General features: G+C 37.5%; 1 protein-coding gene across 1 annotated transcript in view; it reads left to right on the plus strand.

Moving 5' to 3' along the window:
- Nucleotides 1-8574: 8574 nt before the first annotated feature.
- Nucleotides 8575-27285, plus strand: part of LOC108776603 (LIM domain only protein 3) — a 111009-nt gene continuing 92298 nt past the window's right edge. The window contains exon 1 of the mRNA XM_018543274.1: nt 8575-8753. The gene's annotated coding sequence lies outside the window, so the exon portion shown is untranslated. The remainder of the gene's footprint in view (nt 8754-27285) is intronic.

The following is a 27285-nucleotide window of genomic DNA, read 5'->3' on the forward strand; positions in this document are numbered from 1 at the left end:
TCTGCGCCCACACGCGATTTTTCGCGTGTAAGGAACCGGAAATGGCTCCATTTGATAATTAAGAAATCTATATATAATCATCAGCGTCGTTCAAATCCGGCGTTAAACTATAGATCCTCTATATAATGAATCCTGTATTTAATGATTCTGGGTCTCCAGGTTGGGGGTTAAGGCATCAGGTTGGTTCGTCCTTGGCACTTATAAAAAAGTTACAATATCAAAAAGCGTAAAAACGCATCCACACCTTGACGGAAAAGCAGAAAGCGTCAAAGTAGCAGGAAGTTTAGAACTCGCATTGGTAGTAAGTATAGTAGTATCAAACTAACAGAAAATTGACTACCAGCGCGAGTTCTAATCGTCTGCTTTGTCACTGCTTTGTCACTTTCCGTTTTTTCCATCAAGATGTAAACGCGCCCTAACAAATGTTAAGCACCGAACAACATCCAAAAATATTATAAATCGATATATAGATGTATATATATATGTATGTCTATAAAATTTGTTTTCACTCCTTACATTTCAATAATGGATTAATTATGGGTGACAAATTAAAAAAAGCGCAAAATAAGTTTTTCGAAATTATCAAACACGTATTTTGAACATATTTCAAGGTTTGTCACCATCATTAATCCATTATTGAAATAGTAAGAGTAAAGGCAAACTTTTTATAGACTTTGTATATGTATATAAATCAGAACTATTTTTGCACTGATTAATCATGTAACATTATACAATGTAATATTTATTGAATACATTTGATTTGTGTGTAAACTACGTATTGTATTTATATTATACGAGCAAATGATATTTTCCCCTGTAACTAACGTCGTTGCATCCTGCTAATAACACGAATTTCTCACCTTCTCTGCAAAGTAAATTATCGTGAAACGAGAAAATCGGATTCGTCTCGCGAAATGTCACAAAAATGTACAGGGGTTGAAGGAAAAGCAAGAAGGTTTGCGTCAAACCGAGTGTCCGGGTAAGGTGCAACAGCAACCGCCTATAATAATAATAACGTCTATCGTTCTGAGCGAGAGGACAAATGCGCGGAAGGGGGAGTAAATCGGAATTTATCCCATACGCGGACGCGCGCGGTCGCGACCGTATCTCGTCGGACTCACCCCCTGTGGCCACTCGACGCGTCCGCCGGTGTTTACCGCAATTATTAAATGTAAACTCATATTTCGTAATTGCCAAATATTGGCGGTCCGATCGTTCGGCCGCGACTCGATGCGCCTCACGCTGGGTTGGTTGCAAGAGGCGTCGGCGAGGGGGCGAGAAACGACGGGGGAGGGGAGGATCGGGAGGGGGGGAAGCAGGGCCGGGAGAGAGGGGCACTGTTGCTCGCATCGTTTCATCCCTTCTCGAATAACAATCCTTCCTCCCCCTCACCGCGACCCTCGAAATGAATTAAGCCTCGGCGAATCGATAAATGAACGTTGCAGGGGTACGCGCGACACACACCGAAAAATCTACATCAGACGTAAACGGATTGTTTGATCCATCCGATATATGACGCTTCTAATAAATCGCCGCGTTATTACATATACGTTGTACAGTGGAGAGAAATCCAGAATATCATGAGATGATATATTATAACGTGGTCTCGCGTGACTACATGCGTTATCTGGCTTGCGTTTCATTTGAAGAAACTTATTATAATATAAAGCAAATAATACACACAATAAAAATAGCTACATATTATTTTTCTGTCAAGGATTAACGAGCTCGCGAGCTTAATTCGCAAATCATGTGCTTACAGTCAATTTCGTAAAGAATATTGAAAAATACAAAACGCAGAGGAAAGAATTTACAACGAGACATCAAGGTCGATTTAAAAAAAGCAACTCGGATAACGATTGGGGTAGGAAGGGGATCCAGCGATACCATGGAGGGTTGTCAACGGGAGAGCGGCGTCAGCTTGTGTAACTATCGGTAATTAATCAGAATCATCCCCGCATATCGTGTCCGTCGGACGAGAACGGGTGAAGGCGCTTCGACGTGGTGGTGGTGGTGGTGGTGGTGGTAGTGGTGCCCACCACGAGAGGGTAGTTAACCGGTGACGTCACGCCCGTGGCGACATCTGGACCGGCACTAACCGCGCCGAGCCGCGTTGTCCGTCCAACGCGGCGGACACTGGACACCGAACACCGTCCCGGCACTAACTCCCCGGATCCGGATCAAAATTACCCTGCGCGCCTGCCGCGGTGAGGCCGCACGCCGCGCCGGCTGTGGCTCCAATTAATTTCGCATTCGGCACGTTCTGCGTTTCGGTTTTTCCGCCGGTCGCGGACCGGTCGCGACATGAGGGCAGCTTCGGGATGGACTCTGAGTTTTGAATAGGAGAGCTTCGTCCGGAAAATAACTGAGAATATCGAAAAGTTTGAAATTAGAAAATGAAAACCTTTGTTCTTTTCCCGTTCGATAAATCATTGAACGATAAACTAATTTAAATTGCACATATATTAAGATTAATAGAACGTGATCTTATTACCGGAGCATCACACTAAATTTTCATAAAGAATTACACACATTAGCCAAAATTTATTACCTATATTTTTTCATTTTTCTGAAATTCTTTTGCCTTTCCTACAGTTACTAGCTTTATACGTAAGTTTAAAAAGTTGTAAAATAAAGAGTAATTCTTACAGCAAAGTCAAATCTACCTTTAAACCAAAACGTTAGATAAATATTGGACAAAAAGTCACTCTCTTTTTTCTTTGATATGACATTATATATAATATACACCCGAAGGTTTTTCAGCACAGAACACAATGCCATCATCAGAATTTGAATAGCACATCAAGATTTTTAGTAAACTGGGATAGTTTTTGGTCCATTTAATCCCAATTTACTAAAAATCCTGCTGTGCTATGCAAATTCTGAGCATGACATGTTCAGCGCGAAAAAATCTTCAAGGTATGTATTACACTTCAAAGTTAAAAAGAGTGATTTTTCTGTTTTTGTTAAACTGTATAATTATACAGAATATGGTATGTGTGTGTCTAAAATTCAAACAGCTATAATTTGATAAAAATAAATTGTACGAGCGTAAATTAAAATTTACTTAAAAGCTTTTAAATTGTACTTTTAGACGCTGCAGTAAGAAAAATTTCTAGTTAAAAGTGATTGAACCAGTATATAAACTCTGATTATATCAATCAGAATCCTAATTAAAATTACCATATGTCCAATCGCAATTCTGATTGATATGAATGGAATTTTCTGGTTCGTTCATTTTCAGTCAGAAATTTTTCTTAATGCGTAGACTACATTTAGGAACAAGTTTTTATTTTGCTATAAAAAAATGTCGAAAATAGCCAAATAAAACGTCATTTTTTAAACATTGTAATTTATCCAGAATCTTGATATGTTATGCAAATTCTGCCAACGACATCGTATTTAACGCGAAAGAATTTTCAATATGTGCATTACTATCAGCGCTTCAGAAAGATTTCAGATGTTGAACAATGCAATGGTTAATAAGTGTCTAATACTTTTAATCCTGAGGTTGTATTCATATAATATTTTACTCTTATAGGGTCACAATTGAGATAAACAGTTAAATAATTTTCGCTTACAAAAGTTGTAATATGTTCGGAAATATTAATTAAAATCCGAGTCAGAATGCAGCTCCGCGAATTCACCGATGGTCGTTCTTTGAGTGGCGAACAAATTCGGGAACGTCCCTCCATTCTCGGTGGCTATCAATTGCGGCTAATCCTTCCCCAAAGTCGCCGAGAAATTCTTGTCCAGCATATTCTCCGCAGTAACTGCCAGCTCGCGACGTAAAATTGTATCTGACACTCATCCGCGGGCATGTTAATCGCGTCATTTATAATACACAGTTCATAACATCCTGCACGTTCAATGATTATCGCGGATCGATATTTTAGGAAGATCGACTTTTCAGTGGGACAATTAAAACTCATGCGACGCCGTGGTTCGGTCATGTATATTAGATACCCAATTCCAGCAGTAATCCAGCTATAAATATCTCTGAATTATATTTTCTACCGGGTCCGAGGGTATCGTGCTACGGACGATTTGTCCTAAAAGAGGGTGGAGAACGGACGAAGGACAGCGCCGCGCGGTGTCTGTTTACCCGTCAATCGTGCGATTAAATTGGATCGCCGGTATTATCTTTTAATCCCACCTCGTCGGTAGAATGATGCGGCTTTGGAAAAATCGGTATAAAATTTCGCATTGCAACACTGCGCCGACCGTCGGGTTATAGTCTCGCAACCCGAGACTGAAACAATTTGGAAACGCAGCACGCAGTACTTTATTTCGCGCTGTAAACTCGAATTCCCGTTTTGTACTCGTCATCAATCATCTTTCTAGGATGTATAGAGTGCGCGTTGTCTCTCTCTTTTGCTACAGATTTCTCAATCACACTTTGAAAGTTATCTTTCACCAACAGAAACATTGATATGTTAACAGCTCTTGAATGTATCATATATAACTATTGAGAAAATGTGAAACTCTTAAATTTAACTTGAAGAGACCGAATACATAATTGACAAAATCACATTTTTCAATCAATTCCAAAATATTTTCCTTTAATAGTTTCAATTTAAATTCACTATAAAAATATTTAGTAATAGTAATTGAAAAAAGAAGTAATTATAATTTTGATACTCTTTTAAAAAGAGAAATCATCCCGAAATTAAGCAAAAGAGTTAGGAGGACACTTCCTTAAAGTGATACAATTCAGAAAATTATTGTTAACTTAAATCAAATAATGTCGGCAAAAAATATATTCTTGATATGATCAACTATCATTTTTGTAATTATTGTTTCACAACTTTTAGAAAATCTTCTTGAGTTGTGACGATTGTAACGAATTTTATTCTTTAAAGTAAAATTTCATTCTAAAAAGCGAACATTAAAAGCCAATTTTGAAAAATCTTAATTTCCAATATTTAAGAGTAAAATTCCTCTTTTTAGAGCGAGATTTTTATTTCACAAAATTTTAAAGAGAATAATTTCATAAAAATTCGTCACAAAACTAAAAAAAAATTTCTCAGAGTTGCAAGATATAAAATTACAAAAATGATACTTTTGATCATATTAACAATATATTTTTCTTTCCCACATTACTTGATTTATAATAAGTCAATAATGTTTTAAATTGTCTTACTTTTGTGTGTGTGTGTGTGTGTGTGTGTGTGTGTGTGTGTGTGTGGAGTAAAGGAGCTAATTTTAAAAGTCTTAAAGAGAGTAAGTTAGTTTATTTTTGATAATTAATAAACTAACATTTATTTAACTCATTCATGGTAATAATTTGAAATTCACATTTTATATGTAAGTTATTGTGTCACTTTTGAAGTAAGAGATATATATCGACTTGCTTAATAATGATAATAAGACTTGCTATTTCTGAAAAAATATGTAAATTCAAAATATTGAGAGTAAAACGCAGTTTAGAATAATTTTCTTTTAATAAAAAATTGAAAAATATTTTGAAATATAATTCTTTTTTAACTAACGCTTTGTCTCACATTCTTACGAGATATTACGCGATATCAAACCATGTATTTCTCGTCGCGGCTTTCGGTAGTTTATCTTCCATCGTTATCGCGTAACGAGGGGTACTTCCCTCCCATCTTTCTCTCTTTCTCTCCCTCTGGTTCGCGAGAGCGGTCGGTAACGGCTAATCCAATCCTATTTACATCGCGGAACTGTCGTGGCGGCATTGACGCGCGCGGAAATAAATCCCGACACGACTAACACAACCGTCCGCACGCGCGTCCACCGCGCCGCGCCGAGGGTGCGTATAAATCCCGGGCTTTCTCTCGGAACAAATCGAATGTCGGTCGATGTAAATGAATTCCGCTCTAATTGCAATTATGCGACACGAATGCGCATAAACGTTCGCGTTATGCGATAAATGACACGTCACTCAGAGGCCGGCACGGAGCGTAGCCCGCGCGCGCCCGCTCTCTCACGTCATTGCGAATTTATGAAATGGCGATCGTTATATCCGTATCGGGCCCTCTCGAAACCATTCGCGTTATAATTGCAATTAATCAATAATTGACGTCATATAATTGGGCGGCCGCCGAGACGACGGACCGTTAAACATTCACGTACGGGCGTCTAGTGGATGGCATACCAAAATGAGAGCTTCCTGGTACCTTAATTTTGCATAAGACGCTGTTCGATTCGTTGACAAATGTGACATTTTAGACGGAAAACTAATTACTAACTTAATACAAAATGTAATTTAATAATAAAATTAATTTAAATTTAATTTTGTTTTAATCGTTAACTACCTTGATGTACGTTTAAACGTTGCATTACAGTGATAAAAATAGTGCAAAATTTTTCATCATGAACTAATTAACAACGTGATTGAAATTCAAAATTATTGATATACCTATTATTTCGTTGATTAATAATAATTATGCAGTAAAAAATACTTTTAAATTTCATTTATTAAAAGAAACTATTCTTTTTACACTAGCATAAGCTATAATGTTTAGCATATTTATATACAATATTTGAAGATATCTTTAAATATTCAACAAGCTCAAGTGTATATAATAAGTTATTATACCCGTATTGTGTCGTATAATTATTGCGATGAATTGTGCCGTTATCAAGAATTAATTAATCATTATTAGTGGATCAATAAATTCTATACCAATAGGTTTTGAGCACGAGTCATCGAACAATTGAAATCCATGATGAAAACATCTTTGAATTGACGGAACGTCGACCTCGAAAATACGAGCCATAATCGATAATACATCGCGTCAGACAGTTTCAACGCAAATACCACCTCACTGAGAGTGAATGGATAAAATTGGCGAGTGCGCTGATCGGTAGACATACCGTGTAAATACGTAATGGAGATCTCCCTTGTCCCCCAAATCAAATTTCCGACTGATTCGCAAAGCTGTTAGTTGATCTCATTTATTTATCGGGGACCAGCTGTGATTAGACTTTTGCTTTATCATGGATTCGCGGCCTGGTCAGATATCCACGATTCGTCTACAATTGTCCGACTAAATGAGCATCGCACGAGTATCCGAATTCATCAGTAAAAATTTCGCAATAAATCGACAAATAAATTCACACTTTCTCTTTGTCCCCCGTTCTTTTAAGATTCTTCGCTTTTTTTCTAAATATATATATGCGTATGTGTGTTATAAATGTGTATGTGTATATGTGTGCGTGCGTGCGTGTATATATATATCCGATTTTTGGTAGAACACGCATTAAAAGCTTTCCACCTGTTGCTAAAAAAGAAAACTATTTTGTATTATCATTGTAATCAGTATTTGCATTTTTTCTTAGTCTACTAATATAGTTATTTTCCAACAATACATAAAACAATGTTTCCTGTATTTCATTTAGATGATATTGTATATATATATACATGTGTGTGTGTGTGTGTGTGTGTGTGTGTGTGTGTATGTGTGTATGTGCATGCGCGCATATATTAATAAATAGAGACTTTAGATAAAAATTACGAATAAACACTTTTTTATCAATTTCATAGACCACAATTTATTGATAATTTCTATTAGAGATTTTTATTCTTTGCCTTTGTTTTTTTTTGCTAATTACAGAATTAAAAAAACTAAAACAATTATCTCAAAACTTATGTGATTAAAACTTTATAAAAAATATATTGATTAATTTTCCTATAGCACAATAAATGCATATATGCAATAATTTGAAAATAAAAAAAATATTATTACGTAATAGATTGCGCAATTAGAACTTTCACTTTTCAATATACAGCTTGTATATGTAAAAGGCTTTTTTACAAAACTTTTCACTGGAGAAATGCCTTGGTCAAAGCGTTTCACAGCTACGCCGCGGTGTCTGATTTGACACTATCGTTACTACTTAAGGTTCGATTCTCAGGTTCGCCGCATTATTTCTTCCGCAATAACAAACACCCGAGTGCCGCCATTCCATCGGTTGGAGAGAGCACGCCCGTTCGCGCGGAAGAAGCCAGTTCGCAAGTTCGAGGCTCGGACGGGAGAGCAGTTCTCGCGCTCGTTACGAGATTAAGGAAAAAGCTTCGGAGCCACGAGGGGGTGGCGAGGTGGTGACCGGGGCACCCGGGGCCCACCCATGAAGACGTGCCCCCTTCGGGGTGTCCTATCACCGACCCGAGCTTATTCCGCCCCTCAAGTTCGGGCCACACCCGCAATCATGCGCAGTTTCCACCCATCGGCCAATGAAAAGCGCTCGGTAGCTTGCAAGCTCGCCGCTCCGGCTCCGGCTTTCGTGGCCGAGCCACTCCGACCAAACACCACGTGGCACGCGTCCGAGTTGCACGTGCATTCGCGGAGCTGCGAGAGCCCTGTGCGCGCGCGAGACCGGGCGCTTGCGACAGAACTTCCAAGAGAGCTTGCGAGGGATCGAAGCGACGGTGTTCTCACCGCTAGGGTTAGCGGAAAATTGTGTTTCCCTTCACTACGGGGGATTCCTATTTCTTTTTTGCGCGAGCTCCTTGACAGCTTCTTTCTGTAACGCATACTTTCGATCACTCTATCATCCCCTTGCGCTTTCATTCTTTTTCTCTTTTATCTTTCTCTTTATCTCATTCTGCTCCGATCTCTCTTTATACCTTTTAATACATTTCATATATAAATGATCGATTGAGTCATTTTCATAGTGTGACGTGAAAGATTTAACTGTGCTTCGAGAAACCTACCCGACGTTTTTCGTCTTCACTGAAAGTCAAGAACTGTTGGCAAAGACGAAGATTTCAACGAGTTACGGGCGAGGTAAGAAAATTATTTATTTGATATTATTCCATCGAAGAATATTGCGTATTTTTGTGTCTTTTAATTTGTATTTTATTATGTGTAACAAAAAATATGTATTGAATATAGGTTCTGATAGCAATAAATAGCAAGTAACATTAAATTAACCACGTTAAAGATAAAATATAATATTTATGAGAGTAAATGCATATGCAATATATACGTGACATTTGCGTAAAAATATAATATTTTTGTATGACAGTAAAAATATCAGTGATAAGTCAAATGATTACAAGTAAAATTCAAAGAATATTTAATTAACTTTTTTTAGTATATTATATACTTGTATTTCTTTAAACGTCTTTAAAACTTTAATTCATAAAGGAATGTTATAATAATGCGAAAATTTAAAAAATTAGTAGTTTTCTTATAATTTCTTATATTATAGTTTACTATGTTATTTATTTTGCTAAATAAAGATAAAATTATGAAAAATTAAATATAAATTTTTTCAAAAACTTATTTATTTCGCTTATAATGTAAGTGATACAAAATGTGTATTTAAATTAATCGAATTTTAGACAATCCTATAGTTTAATAAAAGAAATTTTTTATGGCATTTTTTTAAACAGCATTTGTATAAAAATATAATACGTAAATGAGACTTTAGGATATAATATAGTACATGTAAGAAAGTTTGACGAATAATAGGCGTCGGTGTCGGCTGGAAGAGAACCGATATTCAACAGTTGGTCCTTCTTTTATCTTTGAAACTTAACCCTCGATGCTACCGCCCTTCAAACAGGCACCCTCTGTTCGTACACCCCGAGAGAAGCACTTCTTGAGGGGTAACGAAAGTATTTAAAAAAAGTTGAGGGAATTTTCTGCGTAAAACAAGGCGAAAATGTATTCCGAATAATGAAACAAAGTAACGAATAGATAATATCTAGACTTTTCCTCCTGTACTTGAAATGATCTTAAGTTCTTTTTATACTAAGCAGATTATAGTTTATAACAGTTCATAACCTGCAATCTATACGCTTACGACATTAATTTAATTAGTATAATGTTATTTATTCAAAAAAAAGAATAAAAGAGATTTTATTTTATATGATTAATGTTGCTATTTTTTAAAATCAATAATATTTGAAGACTACATATATCAACAAGACAATTTATGTTTATTTTATAATTTTACCAATTTAATGTTATAATGTCTACAAAACAAAAGAATTTTTAAAAATTATTTTAAAGTTGGTAAAAATAAAAAAATATGTACATTTAAAATTAGAGTCGCCCTTCTTCTAATAAAAATAAAAAAAAAAATTTTTGTACGCTTACTAGTATTTGTCTATAAATGTTCAATTCATAAATTTGAAAAACCTCCTCATATGACATTTTACGCATTAAGAGAATTTTATACATTTTGTGGGTTCTACAAAATTGCCAAATGAATTTTCGCATTATTACTAAATAATATTTTATTTTCATTATAATAATAAATTTCACAATTCGTCATTAACTGAAAACATTATTTAGTATAATGTTTTTATTTCGTTTCATAGTATACAAAGAATATACAATATCTAACATAGTGGTAAACGAGCCAATTTATCTCTAAAAATACCAATCCACTCATTCGGTGATGTTCTTTCTTCGTTCGGTCCAGCGGAGGAATTCGCGGACTCAGTGCAATAGGTGCGGCCATAGGTGTAACATATTTATGTTGTGAACCGGCCGAGTGCGAGCAATAAATAGCGGAGGCGTGGGAAGGGTGAAAGAGAGAGAGACAAAACGCATGTAGGAGGGCAGTTCGTTGAGGCGCGCGGGACCAGAGCGATTACGTTTTCCAAACCCCTCGCTCTCTCGTGCGACCGAGTCACCGGCACCACCATCCACCACCGTTTTGCTCCCTACAACCCCCGCGCGAATCTCCAGCCTCGTCTGCCCCCGCACGTCTCCTCGCGCGCGCCTCGTCCCACCGGACCCTTTACGGTGCCCGAACAACCCTATTCGTTTGTTTCCAACCCGTATGTGCGCGTTACACGGAGGTATGCAATTTCGGTGTCGAGAATGCGCTACTGGACGAACGACCGATGTATCGCGTATCAGTGTTAGAGCTCTTACAAAAGAAAGAAAAAAGTAGTTAACCCTTCGAAGAATCGGTTAAGACATAAAACTGAGGATTGTCTGACGAAAGAATGCTTCGTCGAAATGTGTGTGTTGTGTGTGTGAATCTTAAAAATTATGCCCTTACTAAATATTGATTAACTTAACCTTTCGTAAGCACACATATTTTTACTTCATAGGCACTCTGAATTTTTTGTCTAGCTCAAATTTTTTTACTGTATTCCAAACTTTAAAAAATCTAGAAAAATTTAAGATTACTTTTTAATATCTTCTGCAAATAGTTCTATATTGTCAAATAGTTCTTTTTAACTGAAACGTTAAAATCTTTATTTAATAAAAATTAAAATTTGTGCCAAGAAGTTTAAAGAGATTTCAGAGTAAAATTTCGCTTGGATCAAAAAAGACCTTTTGTGTGCTACAAAGAATTAATATTGACATATTATTACTAAAAGATAGTAATTAATGATTTATTTGAAGTAGTAAAACCACTGGACAGAGCTTTTAACACTTAAAATAAATAATTAATTGCTGTTTTTCAGTACACCTATTAAATTGATATTAATAACTATTAAACTAGTATTAGATTTCTGTAAAGTATTAGATTTCAGTAAACCAGTATTAGATTTCTATAAGGGTAGTTGACATAAACGGCGATTATTCCCTATTGCAAGTATTAGATATTATAAACATATTACTAAAGTTACATGAAAATTTAATTATAGATAAAAGTTAAATTATGCAATTCAGATCATCAGATTCTATTTTTATAATACTGCACAATTAATTTTTACATCTTGTGTTATTTCGTTTGTGTAGATTTAAAAAAAATACGCGACAAGTACAGATAATGAAGGAGGCCCTAATCTAAATTAATTATTCACAAATTTCTTGGCCAATTAACAATTATCTTTTCTTTAAGAAACACATATCAGGACTATAATTGGAGTGTAATAAGCTATTAATGATAATTTCGCTAGGAACGTTCCAGATATATAATACGATAATGTCTCAAAAGCGAAGAATGCGATATTCGATACGAATGTGCCGATACGGTATTTCGTATTAGCGCCCCCATTACTCTTCCGCTATTACGGTTACCAGGCGACGTAACGTTCTCCGGTAACGAAGCACATGAGTGCATACGGGCACGCGGACGAGCGGACATATCGGAACGCAGACTCGTGGATCCGAATCCGGGCGGCATGCTCCGGGGCACAGTTATGCTGAAAATCTTGACTGGAGGACCCTTTCGCATACCAATCGCCCGGGCCAATCCGATCGAGGATGCATCCGTAGGCACGTCGATCGGAGACGCGCTAGTCGGCCAGTCGGGTAACCAAATGATGCATATCTCTCCTCGATCCGTCGTATCCCGAATGTCTCGACATGTTGCACGCTCCCGTTCGCAGGAACGAGGGGAGGACTGTCTATGGTGGGTGGGCGAACTAGCTCGAAAGCCGTGGGTGAGGAAGACCAGCTCGGGGAGGGCTCGAGCGTATGGTTGCGATGAGGTCGAGAGCTTGCGGCCGGATGCCAGTCTGACCATGTCTCTACCGGCGCGTTACTTGCGAGCTCGTCAGCCTCTCGCTCCTAGACGCATCCTCGCCAGAATCCGAGCAATGCGGCTCAAGAGTCCGCGCCGGCGCTGCAGCTGCACTCTAGGATGCAGCTCTCGGCTAGCTTGGCGGCTATACCGGGCGCGATCCTCGACGGGGATTGGCCGGTCGAATATCATCGAGATGGGGCATTGGGGTGGTCTTCAGTGGCTACCGGTATGCGTGGTAATAGGAGGATCTTCGCCGCGATATCGAAGGAAAATTGCGAGCCATGGTAGATGGAAACGATAACGCGAGAGTGTCTTATTTATACTTGAGTTTTTTTTCTTTTTCTTTTTTATACATTCAACAATTTTCCCCTCTTTTGTTTCTCAGTAATATTTAATATGAGATAAAATACGAGAATAGATTCGATATGTATATCAAGGTGTATTTAAAATATAATAAATATGAAATACAATTTATATAATAAATATGAAATTTACGAGAGAGAGAGAGAGAAATAGATTTATATTTATATATTTATATTTATATATATAGAAATGTTGATTTTATATAAATTTCGCATTTAGCGGTCTAAAATCTGGTCAACTATGCTTTAAAATTCAATGTTATACATCAAATTCGTTGTTATAATTTGCATTGCCCGTTGTGCATTACATTAATAATTGGGTCGACTCTGTTTAAGCTTTTAATCAAGTACTGACAAAATGCGCGCATTGTGCGTCGATTGCGCGGTATTCCCTCTCGCTCGGTGTGTGACGGAGGCGCGTCGAATGCGGCTTTTGCAAATGAATTTTTCGGGGCACGCCATCGTTCCGCGTTGATACGTTTGCATCGCGGTGATTTCGCAGGGCACCGAGCTATATAACGCGCGAGGGGCCACGGGTAACGAAATTCCCCCGATGCGTGCATCTCACGCATTCCGCAGCGAGATTGCGCAAAAATCGGGCGAAACAAACGCAACTAATTTAACTGCTTTCGAACAATTAATCCGAAGCATTTAATTTAATTGCGCCGCAGCCCGTCGAGTCCGGCCAACAGCCAGTCGGAACAACGACCGGTGCAAAACCCGGGACGGAATTTTCAGCTCGACGCGATGGCTCGAATTCTTTGGCGCGTGTAAAACAAAATAAAAACATTTGACAGTTGAAAGTTGACCCGGAGAAAGGCGCGCTTGTTGCAATATCGACATTTGAGATTTGATACGATCTATTTGGTAAAAATGTCTCATGGAACATTTGAAAGGCCCTATAAATACTTTTTCCCTTTATTCGTTTTTAAAACAAATATCAATTTGATTTTTTTTTACATTATATAACAATATATCATATTTTTTTATCAAAATTTTGAAAAACTTTTTTTACAATTTTCAACAATTAAGTACCACATGCTTTAATAAGTCTCAAGTTAAAATTATATACAAGTGGAAAATTACAGAAAAATTTATTACATTATTTGTTTGTAAATTTAATTTTTAACATTACTTTAATTTATAGAATAAGCTTCAATTTATAGATTGTGTTTCAGAATCGGTTAATAATCGGCGCGTCAGTTTGTTTGAACTAAAAATTGGAAAAAGTCATATAAAGATATTATTAGGTATCAAGAGCCACCTTGACTAAACATAGTCTGTGTGTGCTTTGCTTATTGACATTGATTATTTTTTAATTTAAATGAACATAATCGGGCATAAACGTTAGTAGCCATAAATGTAAAAAGCTCTCGCGTGAGAGTTAAAAAAGAAGAACGATTGATAAAGTAGACAGACGTGGAGAAAAAGACAAGAATAACGAGACGATACGAGGAGGGTGCTATGGGTGGATGTAATTAATAGCAAACCCGTATAAATCAGAGACAGGTTGGATGCACGCTGGTACGCGGCGTTACCGATGCAGGATTATGCCCAGAGGGGCAGTTACCCCACGACTCGCTAATTTTTCACACAGCCGCCATAATGGTCCGGGCTAATTACTGATTTTTATCAACGCGAGTTGCTTCCGCACGCGTGTGAGTGCGCTTACGTGCGTCGGTGTGACCGAGAGGTGTAAAAAGAGAAAAAACACGCGGTGATAAAATGCGGCGAGAAAAAAGTGTGATTCAAGGCTCAACAGATCAAAGTCGATTTCATACTAGAGCAGTATAATACAGTCAATTTAATGAGCTCTATACTATTCTATTATAAAATCAATATCATCGAGGAATCCCCACTGAGTACACCTTTTGTTCTAATTTCTAAGCAATGACACTCTAAGGATTGTAGTGTTTTCTTTGTCAAGGATTCACTTATGAGTTAATGCTGCTTTTTCTACCATTTTCTACTGGATATATAGGAAAAAGTCAGAAAAACAAGTATTCATGTACTGTTAAGTTCGTAATAATGTCAAATTATACATAATTTCAGGTACCTTTAATCATTTTTATAGGTCGCCATTACTTTTACTTAATATCGTAATTTAACTAAAATATTGGACAGTTTAATTCAGGAAGATGTTTTAAATTTAAATTGAATTTAGTTTATTATTTATTAACATGTTCTGTGCTAATTTTAAGTAACTTGACTACCATGTAGTTTACCAATGACCCGTGAAGCGTAATTGTAAGTGGTTGTAAAAAATTGACCAATCTCTATCGAATATAAGGAAAATAATCTACCGTGATTGATTATTTCTTACAATCACTTACGATATTTATCCAATTGTGAAGTAAACTTAAAATGCATTGTTAACTTACTTTTGATATTGTTTAATAAATAACTACAGAAATAGATTGATTTACATTTTGACACACATGGAAGTGAAAGATAACAAAATATTATTAAAAAATTGTTTCCTTTTCTCTGGATGTGTTAGTTTTCTATTAGGGGAGGGGGGATATTCTATAAAGGAGTTTAGTAAAGTTTAGAGTATATATATAAGAGAAAATCCAACATACATACGTATACTTATGAAGCTCATTCTATATGGCGACTATACATCGCTGCGAATAATTTTGCGGTGCTACGAACGACTATTTTTAAGCCTATCTGAAGAACACTGTCTTATTCCAATAAAATCGGCGCACGTCGTCTCCGTTTACATTACACTATTTGGCGACATTTCATAGCTACGGAAATTCGCAAGTTCTTCGTCGCGCTACAGGCCGCTCCAAGTTTCGTGCACCAGGTAGAGATATTCCTCTCCCGCTTCAGTAGATACAGCTAACCAGCCCCAGACGCCTATGTACTTAACGTAACCCATGTAAGCTCACGCTAGAACAAATTTACCACCAAGCTACTCTCTCGTCCTCCTCACCCCGCATCGTGCCTTCGCCGAGAGCTTCGAGTCCCTTCTCACCCCTCGTAATTCGCCCTCGAAACACCGATGCTATGAAGTTGTGTTGAACTTTTCGCGAGCATAGTTTGCGGAACACCCTCGGGTGACTGCGAGCGCTTACCTTCGTTCGTGACATGTATCTACAGAGAGGGCGTTTGACAGCGGCAAGCGGGATAGCAAGAGAAACGAAAGGTGAGTCAGATAAATTTCGAATAGAAAAGAAACGTTTCGTCAGCGCCTAACAAAGGCGTGAATTTTTACCGAGAATTTGCTAGATCGGCATTAGCAGCTACCTGTTGCCTACCTCCAAAATATTTCGATCGAATCGTATCGATTTATGATATACGGGAAGAATTTTGTTAAAATGTCTAAAAATTTAACTAGATATCTACAGATTTAAAAATAATTTTGTTCAACTATCAAAATAATTATGTATTATTATCAAAATAATTAGAACTCTCAAGCTAGTTACTAGAATGTCAAAACTTTTTGCAGCATTTCTCATGCTTGAGTTTCTTACATAATTAGTTTGATGGTCCAGCAAAATTGTTCAGATCTGTATTTATTGAAATTTTTTAATACTTCAGTGAAATTATTATTTCCACGTAGCTCAATAACTTGATGAACTATATATGATTTCGACATCTTTATCAAGTTCATTCAATTATGAGTCACAAATATGGTTTATTAGTACAAAAACTCAAGATTCGTATTGTCACAAGGATCTTCGTGCTCGGAGACCGAAAAGTTTTCTCCCGATAAATACCAGAGAATTGCGTCGAGATGTATGAACTCAGCCTGTGTGTTCCTTCCTCTCAAGTTTTCTTGTTTTTCTGTTTTTTTTTTTTTTTTTCGAGTCTGTAGATCCTAACTGGCACATACGCACGTTGGCAGCTAAAATGGTACACGCGTTAGGAATTCTCGGCACGGCAGTCGGAGCCAACAGGCTCCGTAGAAACTTACGGGCCAACTTTGAGGGGGGTATAACGGTATTACAACGTTATTAGATTTACCGCAAGCACCTACCCGGAGGCACTCCTGCACATTACCCACATACCCCTACCGAAGTATAAGTAACCCTAAGCGTCCCATAGAACTCACCTCGTGGCTCCTCTACCGCCGTGCATTAAATTATAAGCGTACGCCCTGTACTGCGAGTTACTTCGTTTATTTTTCATATTAATCCCGACGAATATTCATAGAATTCTTTAAGCGAGAACAAGATAAAATTACTTTGACATATCGCTTTATTTAAAAAATGACATAACTCAAAAAAAATTACTTTTGAGTTATTATCACGAATAAGTTAGTTAAACATTATCATATTAATCATCAAAAGCAAATTAGCTTGACTTCATAAAATATTGTCAATACTGTCACAACTCAAAAAGTAGTTAAAAGGTTGGTGAAAGAAAAACGATATTTGATTATGTTAAGAATGATTTTTTTGGCTGATATTATGGTTTTCTATAATAAGCCATTATTTAAGCTTAAGTCTTAAAAGTCATAAGAAATTGACCATAATTGATTATTCTTCTTACATTCGATTATAATTGGTCAATTTCTTCTGGCTTAGATAATGCTTATTGTAGAAAGCCCATTATACTTATTTATGAATTTTATGATATTACACAACACATATTTATAATACTTTTATATACGTATTTTAATACCTCTTTTAATATTGTAATAAAATTCCATACATAACAATGCGCTTTAAATTATTTTATATATTATCGATTTATTATCAATTTTTCAATATTTTCACACGTGTTGTATACAAATGCATACCGCTGTAATTTCGTATAATGATCACTCGTCATAAAAGAAACGACAAAATAATTTAAATGCGCAAGAAATAATTGTGAGAACGGAGATGCGTGTGGTGAACATAGATAGCATGGGTGCGAGAAATGCGAGAGAAATTTCGGCGCGGCTAGCTATTGAGTAGGTACCCTTAAGATAAGGGTGGATTCACCCCGTCCCTCATACGTTTCCGCTATCTGACGCTAAACGGCACCGCTGCTCGGTGGCCTTCCACGGTAAAAGGGATGGCCCCGACAGTGCACGGTTCTACATAATACGTTGGCACATTACTGTCGAAGCACTGTTAGATAAGCGGAATTTAGAACGGAACGAGACAGGATTTTTGTACGGCCGGCATTTGTGAAGAATCGCCGGATCTCCGGATCGCCAGATTTGTGCGTGCAACGCTTTCTCTGTTCGTCTCTTATCCAAGCAAATTCACATCCCCACTTTGGTCGAAGAAGACTTACGTGAGACGTTTGTTTGTTAGGATGAATTGTCAGACATTCGAAAGATTGAATAACACTATCACGTAAGAAAAAAGAATTTAACAGTATAATCTAAAATACATGAAATGCATTAGAATTATTATTTATAAGTACATAATACATTAAAATTTTTCCAGTATTATAAAGTACTATAAAGTACAATAAAAATATTTCATTAATAATACCGTGATCATTAGAACTCCCTATCATTTGCGAATATTTAGATAGATGTCATAAAAGAAAAAACAAATAATGAAAATTCTTACAAGATATATTAAGACAAATATTTTTCAATAAAATAATTTTTGCGTTAGATCAAATATATTTGTAATGTAAACCGAAAACTTTCCTTTTATTTCGGAATAAAATTATATTTACCTCATTTGAGAAAAATTACCTCATTTTAGAATAAAATCATATTTACTTCATTTCAACAGCTGGCGTATAGCTTATTCGGTATTTTAATAGACTTATAATTCATTTTCAAATGTATGTCTTATTAATTATCGGAACGTAATTAAGAGGAGTATTCGATACATTTTACAAATCTATGAAAAAAAAATTTACATTTTAATATAATTTGCAAGAATCTTCTTTATATGTTTCTCTTGCTTCTGAAATCACAATCCAAAATGACTGCAGTAAATAACCAGGAACCTGAAAAAAATATAATAAAGATATCTTCAATCTAATATGAAGGTAGTTTGTCTGACGGCTCGATTCTTATCGCCAAACTCTCGATGTTTGATGAAATAGCATCACTAGCGACGAAACTGATTTTGAAAGCCGGGAAAGACGAGGCCAACGCAACAAAGGCCTTTACACGTCTCACCCCCAACTCATTTAAGGCTAACTGTCCACAACGGGGGTGCAAACTACCCTTATCTGCGGACGTTTATGCCCACGCCTTATCTAGTGGCCCCCGAGTGCCTCACGCTCGCTAACAACTAGGTATTCTCTCTTCCAAGCCAATCTCCTTTCTCAAACGACCTCAAGTCCTTTCCTCTCTTCTCACAGACCAGCTTCCTATTTTTTCTATTCTTGCTGAACTTGTAGCTTCACCAATAATTTTAAAACTCAACATTTTAAATATCTATTGGTAAGACATGTTTTTAAAATTCTTTTATCATTTTTAGCAGAAAAAAAATACATTACTACTCAAAATAACTATTATAAACTTATAATTTTTTAAATAAGTTAGACCCGTTTTCACACAAAATACGATTATTTAAAGGTTAGAGATTAATTAATGAATGAGCTTCATGGATGTGTGTGTGAGTGTGAGAATTTCTTGATAATCTCCAATCTTTAGATAATTTATGAAAATAGACCCTCTAAAAAAAATTTTTTTAATGACTATCTATTATATGAATAAAAAATGCTCATGTAATAATTGATTCTTTAATTCTGCATATCTGTTCTAACAATCATCTAACACAAAATAATATTTTCACTATCACAAAATAAGTAAAATCATTCCATTTTTTCTGGTTATTATATATTGCATTTATATGATAATAGCCATTTAATGACCTTAATAATAAGAAACTTGTTAAATATCAAATTAGCGCGATTTAACTCGCTTATTAAAAGACTTTAGTGATGTACAAAGGGAAAACAGAAGACAATCGACAAGGCTTCGATGTTTCTTATCTCGCGTCATTCCAATCCTACTCCTGTCTCTCGTTTCGTTTCGCGAACCGAGACGATTCGTGAACGACGGGAGGGTTCCGCCGCGGTCGCAGGATGTTGCGGTGAAAACAAAGACGTTACTCGCCCCTATCTGAGGGTTGTAAAGTAACCGTCGAACGACGACGAAACAGGGGCGTAATAAATGAGATAAGCTACGGATACATTCCTGCAAGAGTGGAAGGCATAATCGATGAGTTTCTTCGTAACGCGATCAACGTCGAGCCTTATCTAATCGTATCGAGGAAAAATTGTTCGTGGTGAACGAATTCGAAGCGACGACGCGATAAATCTTACACAGATCGAGGGAGATGGCAGTTATCGCGAGAGCAATTAAAAGGATAGAGAGAGTTCATGATAAATTGACGACACACACATTGCCGAAGAAACTGATTGACATGAGAAGGGTAGTTTGCTGAAGTATCTAAAAATTTAACAGGATACTGGATAGAGAAAAAAATAATTCTATTGGACTATTAAATTAATTACATAGAAATCGCAAGCACGATAGGCATGCTGCAAAAAATTTTTACGTTCTAACAACCTGGATATTTGAGCGTCCTATATATGTAATTATTTTGGTGATCTAGCAAAATTACTCTGTCACACAGAAAGGATTTGTCATAATAAAATAAAAAGTATTCTTGATTTAATTTTATCTTAATGCAACATAAAAATAAAACAATATTAAAACTTATTGTTTTGAGTCAAACTAATTTATTTATTGATTTATTGTCTCGAATTAAGAGTAATTATATAAATTTAAGTTTATATATATGTGTGTGTGTGTGTGTATATATATTCCCTCTCTCTCTCCTCTCCTCTCTCTCTCTCTCTCTCTCTCTCTCTCTCTCTCTCTCTCTCTCTCTCTCTCTCTATAAATTAATTACATAGAAATCGCAAGCACGATAGGCATGCTGCAAAAAATTTTTACGTTCTAACAACCTGGATATTTGAGCGTCCTATATATGTAATTATTTTGGTGATCTAGCAAAATTACTCTGTCACACAGAAAGGATTTGTCATAATAAAATAAAAAGTATTCTTGATTTAATTTTATCTTAATGCAACATAAAAATAAAACAATATTAAAACTTATTGTTTTGAGTCAAACTAATTTATTTATTGATTTATTGTCTCGAATTAAGAGTAATTATATAAATTTAAGTTTATATATATGTGTGTGTGTGTGTGTATATATATTCTCTCACTCTCTCCTCCTCTCTCTCTCTCTCTCTCTCTCTCTCTCTCTCTCTCTCTCTCTCTTTCTCTCTCTCTTTGTCATGTTTAGAACAAATCTTTATATCTAATGATACAATAACAATGCTGGCGTCATAATATTTGACACGAAACCGAAGCACAAAATCATTTTATACTAGATTTAACCATTTTTCATTTAAGAGTGAAATATTCTTCTGACAATAAAATGATTGTCTCTGTATTATTCTATTTCACAATAAATCGAAGAATAATAATATCATTGAATCAGAAAATCTCTTCTATAGGTATATTTTTTCAGATCTGCATCTGACTAAATTTTTCATGCTTCAACAAAATCATCCTTCCGTGTAGAATTAGCACACGAATGAAATAGAATATTCGAAGTCTAGGTAAGTGTTATTGAGTCAAAAGTGGTGACTGATATCGGCGGGCGGAGAGTGCGCTTGTTTGTGGATTGCATGTACTAGTGCTTGTAATCGTGCGAGGCGCGTAACGTTACAGCGGTCATATTATCGACCGCGCGTCGCATCGTTTTTTTTTTTCGTTATATTCGCGTGGGTGTCTCCGGATGAAACCGTGTCCATCCACATCAGAATTTTAGCCTGTAGTTTTTTCGGACGAGGAACACGCACGCAGGCATGCACGCACGCACGCATTCACATACGCACTCGCTCGGAGAACGTCGGACTAATTGGAAGTCTTAATGGCACTCGACGATAATAACGCAGTCGGGATCCGGGTGTGTATGCATCATATCGATCAGAATTTGCAACGAACCCCACTCGCTTCCCAAACCCCGATGTACCGCCGATCGTTCTCTCGCGATTTGCCGCCTGTCCGTCAATGATGAATCAACAAATGGGACGGATTTGATTTCATTCATTAATTCCAAGCGACTTCGCCCGGGTTGATTTCCGTTATATTTTCTAGTTGATTGTATGCGAGCTATAAGAGAGCGGAAAAGACAAAAAGAGCTGAATAGGAGGAGAGTCGAGTGAGAGCGAAACGAACGAGACAAAGGGAGGAGAAACATGGAAAAACGGTGAAGAGGATACACTTTTCCGATAAACCGAGGAACCGAATAACGTCTGACAAACAGAGTATTAAATGTACCGCCAGTGTAAATCATCGAGCGATTAAATTACCGACGATTCCTCGTTTCCTTGTTAACGTGTTTTTTTTTTCTCATCGTCATACGACATACAATTTACCTCGACGTGCGTTTCCAACGCACTTGTGAAATTTTCGACCTGCAAAAATATGGAAACCCAAACACAGAAGTCCCGGTTTATTGGCAGTTTGAGTTTCTGTAGGACGTGAATTCATCGAGCGATGAGGTAAATAGAAGCCGGAAACGATAACTACGCTTTAGTACAGTTATACTGTTTTCAGTATCCTGGCGGTTATTAGGATAAAAGATACACGAAACGTATGAGTGGACGGACATAACCTGCACTTGTAATCTTATTTTTATTATTTAAGTTACGATAGAGCATCACACGTGTTAATATAGGAACACGTGTTGATTTATTTATTTCCTCGTATTTTAAATCATACATATAATACAACTAAAAGAATAAAGTCTTCTAAAAAAAAAAAATAAAAATTTTTCGACTTAATACAAGTTTATTGATTAATCAAATAATATCGGCAAAAAAAGTATATTTTTTTAACACATGTCATTTTCACAAAAAGATCATCACAACTCGAAGATGGTTAAAAAAATACTCCTTTTTAAATTTATTTTGATGTTTTTTAAATCAAGTTAAAGCAGTTTACTTCTGATAATTTATATGGTAATGTTTACTTAACTAATTTATAAGAAAACTCAAAAATCACTTTCTGAGTTGTGTCACTTTTGAAATAAGAAAGCGATATAATTTCTTTTCTTATCAATTCAAAAGTACCCAAGAAATACAATCATGTATTCAAGGGCATGTATTGTCTTCGTTTATTTTAATATGTGCTTATCAAATGCAAGGACAGAGATACAAGGCGACTCAAATCTAGTAAATCATTTTTAGTTTACAGATTTTCCATCTAGTTTAAAATTGATTTATGTTATATTTAAAAAATGTCAAAAAAAATCATCATTTACTGCAATCATTATTATCAAGAAACTGCTAATCTTGCTATCAACTATTATTCTCAAATACTAAAATCAAATTCACACACACCACACTTGTGTGAAATTAAATAAAAATAAAAAAAACTTCTATTGTCTACTCTTGCATATCTTTCAAGATTAAAGATGGAGAAAAAGAATCTTTCTTTTTTCGTTTAATACAAAAATTATTGGCTCCTTATATAAAATGGTTCGACAGTTCCGGGACGTTCTGTACACGCCAGCGTCGGCGAGGACTACAAAATGCCATGAAGGGTGAAGGACCCGTCTTATTGACATCCCGTAACTGTACCGTGATTTAATATAAACTACACAAAGCGTCTACCTTTGATAGGTAAATATGAAATACTCCGGTCGCGGACGAGTGCCCTTTCGGGCACAGGCTCGCGCTCGAGGGTGCGTTCGATCTCGCTTTCCAACATGCAGGACATATAGACATACCACGTGCCCCTACGCATTCCCCCCTGCTGTTCCGACTCAGGAAAATGCTCTCGGGTAAAAGAGCGCGGATGCTCCATGCTTTGAGAACTTCGAAGACTTTGTCGTATGCGTCTTCCTTTCGTCAAGCGTATCGTCTGAATTCTTTCCGTGTGTATATGCTGAAACGAGATCCGCGAGATTGCATCCAGTCGGACAACCATTCGAGAGAAAATTATACGGCAGAAATGCGCTACTGCGTGATATGCGACACGTAAAAATTTGAATTAATATCCAAATAAAAGAAATAGATGTAAATAAAACCTATATTTACGTACTAATATTTTTTAAATAAAAGGTATAGTATTTTTAATATTTAATGTCCGTACTCAGAGAAAAGTATTTGGCATTTGTGACAGTAATTAATAAAATAATTATAGTTAAGAGCTCCATTTTTATCACAGCTTTTTATTTCCAGAGAAAAAATAGTTACAATTGTACTATAATTTAATCATAATTATTCTCAATGTTAATATATATTTTTGATAGAACTTTAAGTTTAATTATCATTATTAATATTACGATTATAATACAAGTAATAATAATTATATCTATACTAACAACCATTTTTTTCTCTCAAATGCAGATGTAAGAAGGAACAATTATAACACAGACAATCTACTTGTATATAAATTGCGTTTATTTATCAAGCGTAATATATACTTGCGCGAAAATATAATAGATGAGAACGAAAGTGAGTAAAGATACGTTGCTCGAGAAGAGATCGTTTTATATAATACAGTTCGTCCATCGGTGGGAGGCGCAATATATATTCTTCTCGCCGACGCTCTTTGATCCTTTATTACATTTTTACAAGCGATTACATTGGCCAGCCGGCGGCGATCCTCCGGGACGATCTTATTTCCGCTCCTTACGACTGTCTTCAGATATCGCTTCGCCTTGCCGGCGCGTGCCCATCCCCGAAAGCGTAACGAAGTTTCCCGTGCCGCAAGGACGAAGATATTGTTCTTGTTTATAGCCAAGTTAACTCGAGTCCTACCCCGCGACTAGGGTTCATTCGTCCTTAATTAAGTTTAGGAGATTATAGAATTGTTCCGCAAAGTCGATTACAAGTCCGATGAGGAAAAGACAGCGGATTTTGCCATGCGCGAATACATCCAGAATTGAATTTTCGCAGTATCAGACTCGCGATTGTCGGTTGAAAAAGCACGTATATCACTGGAACTGATAAAATGATGACTGAAGTTTCCCTCTCTCTCTTTCCTACTCGTGAAACGAGCCGGTCGATCATAGTTTCGTTCAAATTCTGACAATTCCCAGAGGATTTATCCTATAACGCGATCGATTATCCGACTCCCCTCGGCTCGCTGCGCACCCTCTCGTTGAAATTGGAATCACTCACGCGGCGTTTAAGAGCGCGCGGCAAGGAAGCCGTCCCCAGCGGCCTTTAATTGGTATCGGCCACTAGTTAGCGCGAAATCATAGCTTTTGAGCGACACACGTCACAAGCAGGCGCGCTTACTCGCTCACTCGCTCACTATAGCCAACACGCCTGCGAAAGGCACCGGGGATGGTTGGATCAACGGAACGATTATCCCAGACTCGCGGATCAAAGGTGAGCGAGAAAGAGAAAAAAGATATAACGCGCATGGAGTATGTATGTGTGTGTGTGTGTGTGTGTGTGTGTGTGTGCGCGCGCGTGTGCGCGCTCTCACAATTTCAAACAGTTTCTCGCGACTCGATTCTCCGACGTGGCTGGAAGTCCGGCTAGTGAGTCTGAGCGTGCAATGATTGATGCTGGAGCCAGCAGTCGCGCGGGAAGAACGGACGAGGGGTGGGGTCAGGGGACCGAGTGCTGATGGTCGACGAGGAAGGGAGGGAGGGAGGGAGAGAAAGAGAGACCGGCGCTGAAAGTGAGGAGGGCTAGAGGATCGGTCCTACGGACTGGGGAAATTTAATTAACGTAAATGCCGCCGCCACGGCCGGCACTACACGCCGTGTGTGGCAATCGCTCATATGCAACTCAACCCTACCCGCTTTCCTTTCCACCCCCTTCCCGCGTGGCCCATTCTCCTACTCCTCCTAACCACCCCCGACACCCTTTAGTCGAGCCGCGCGGTACCTCACCCTAAGGCTTATCCCGCTATCACGTGCATCGTCCTGAACGGCCCAGCCGAGGGAGGTTATTAAACATCTGGAAAAGGGGTGAGGGGTTCTCGATTGCGGAGCGATTGATGGGTCTTGAATCGGTCGGCCGCGTTCGATTCGGGCACGATTTATAAGCGCGATCGATCGGCGCGAGCCGTCGAAACACGCCTCGCGGCGACGGAGGCAGATAAATAATCGGCATGTAATATCTTCAGTGGAATTCGAGCTGCTTTTCCCCAGGGAAAGTTAATGGCCCGAGCTAATATATTCGGTCGACATCACCCCGCTGGCGCGCGGCTCGATTTGCCACGCGGGTACGCCACTTCGATACGACGGAACTTCCGATGGCGGTTTACCGTCGCAGGAGGGTCTTTACGGCTATCTGTTGCGGAGTGTATTCCCGAGGTAGAGAAATGCGATTTCGTCAGCCTGGGATAGAACTATCTTGAAGTTTTATTCACATAGAGTCTTTTAGCTCATCTCATACTCGCTTTCTTCCATCCGTAATTTTTTCAAGCTGTCTAAAATACGTTTTTATAATATTCAAGTGATTGTAGATATATTTTGTTATTTTTATCGTATATATTCGCAAAAAGTATTCGTATAATCTCAGAGTAATGATAGCTGAACGATTTTTTCGTAACACGATTGTGCATTGAGAAAAAAGTTTGACATTTATGATTATAATAATTACATGGTAAAATAATTATGATTGGAACTCCATTTTTATAGTTGCTCTACTAATAATAATATTAATAACTAATTACTGTTTTATATACATATATAAAAGAATATATAGTTATCCCTGACAACAACTCTAGAAAGAACGCTTCTGCTACAGTATCTAAAAATTATAGAGAGGACGCTTAAACTAATTACTAAAATATCTTACGTACTTTGATAATTCAACAAAATTATTTTCAGATCATAATTATTTTACAATGCAATTATACTCACAAACACCAAACACGTACACATTCTCTCAATTAATAGTTATTAAAAAATGATGTAAAATATCCTTCGTTCAGTAAAACTGGATTGGCAAACAAGGAATCTGTCAAAACTTGCCCTAAGCCGCGTGAGATAACCGAGTCGCAGCATTGGTACGCATATGAGTAGATAGGAGAATACACACGCGGGGGGAGGTGGAATAGAGCGGGTGAGACGGGCCGCTTGGTGGTGTCGAGGGTGACCAGGGGGTTGATGATGGAGGCGAGCAGCGCGGCGGTGGCGGCGGCGGTGGCGGTGGCAGCGGGGTCAGGGGCATGCTCTATAATGGCCGCGGCACGTGGTGCGTGCCCCCATTAAACCGATCGCACCCCGGATTGATTTTCAGCCTTTCGGCATTTGATCCGAGCAAACTTCGTTGTCGGTATAATTGAATCGCGAATGTTCGCCCGACTCGGCCGCAAATTGACCAAAACGCGCTACCGGCCGCGCGCGGCGCAACGCGGACGAGTTGGTGACTGCCGGCCGGCGAACAGCAAGAGCTAGGGGTTGAAGGGGAAGAGAGAGAGAGAGAGAGAGAGGAAAAGAAAAAAAAGGTCGCATAGAGGGTGGATAGAATCGATGAAATCGAGAAAAAAAGGTATTGAAAAGAACAAGAGAAAAGAGAGAGAGAGAGAGAGAGAGAGAGAG

This window comes from Cyphomyrmex costatus, unplaced genomic scaffold, assembly GCF_001594065.2.
Source record: "Cyphomyrmex costatus isolate MS0001 unplaced genomic scaffold, Ccosl1.0 scaffold364, whole genome shotgun sequence".
Lineage (NCBI taxonomy): Eukaryota > Metazoa > Arthropoda > Insecta > Hymenoptera > Formicidae > Cyphomyrmex > Cyphomyrmex costatus.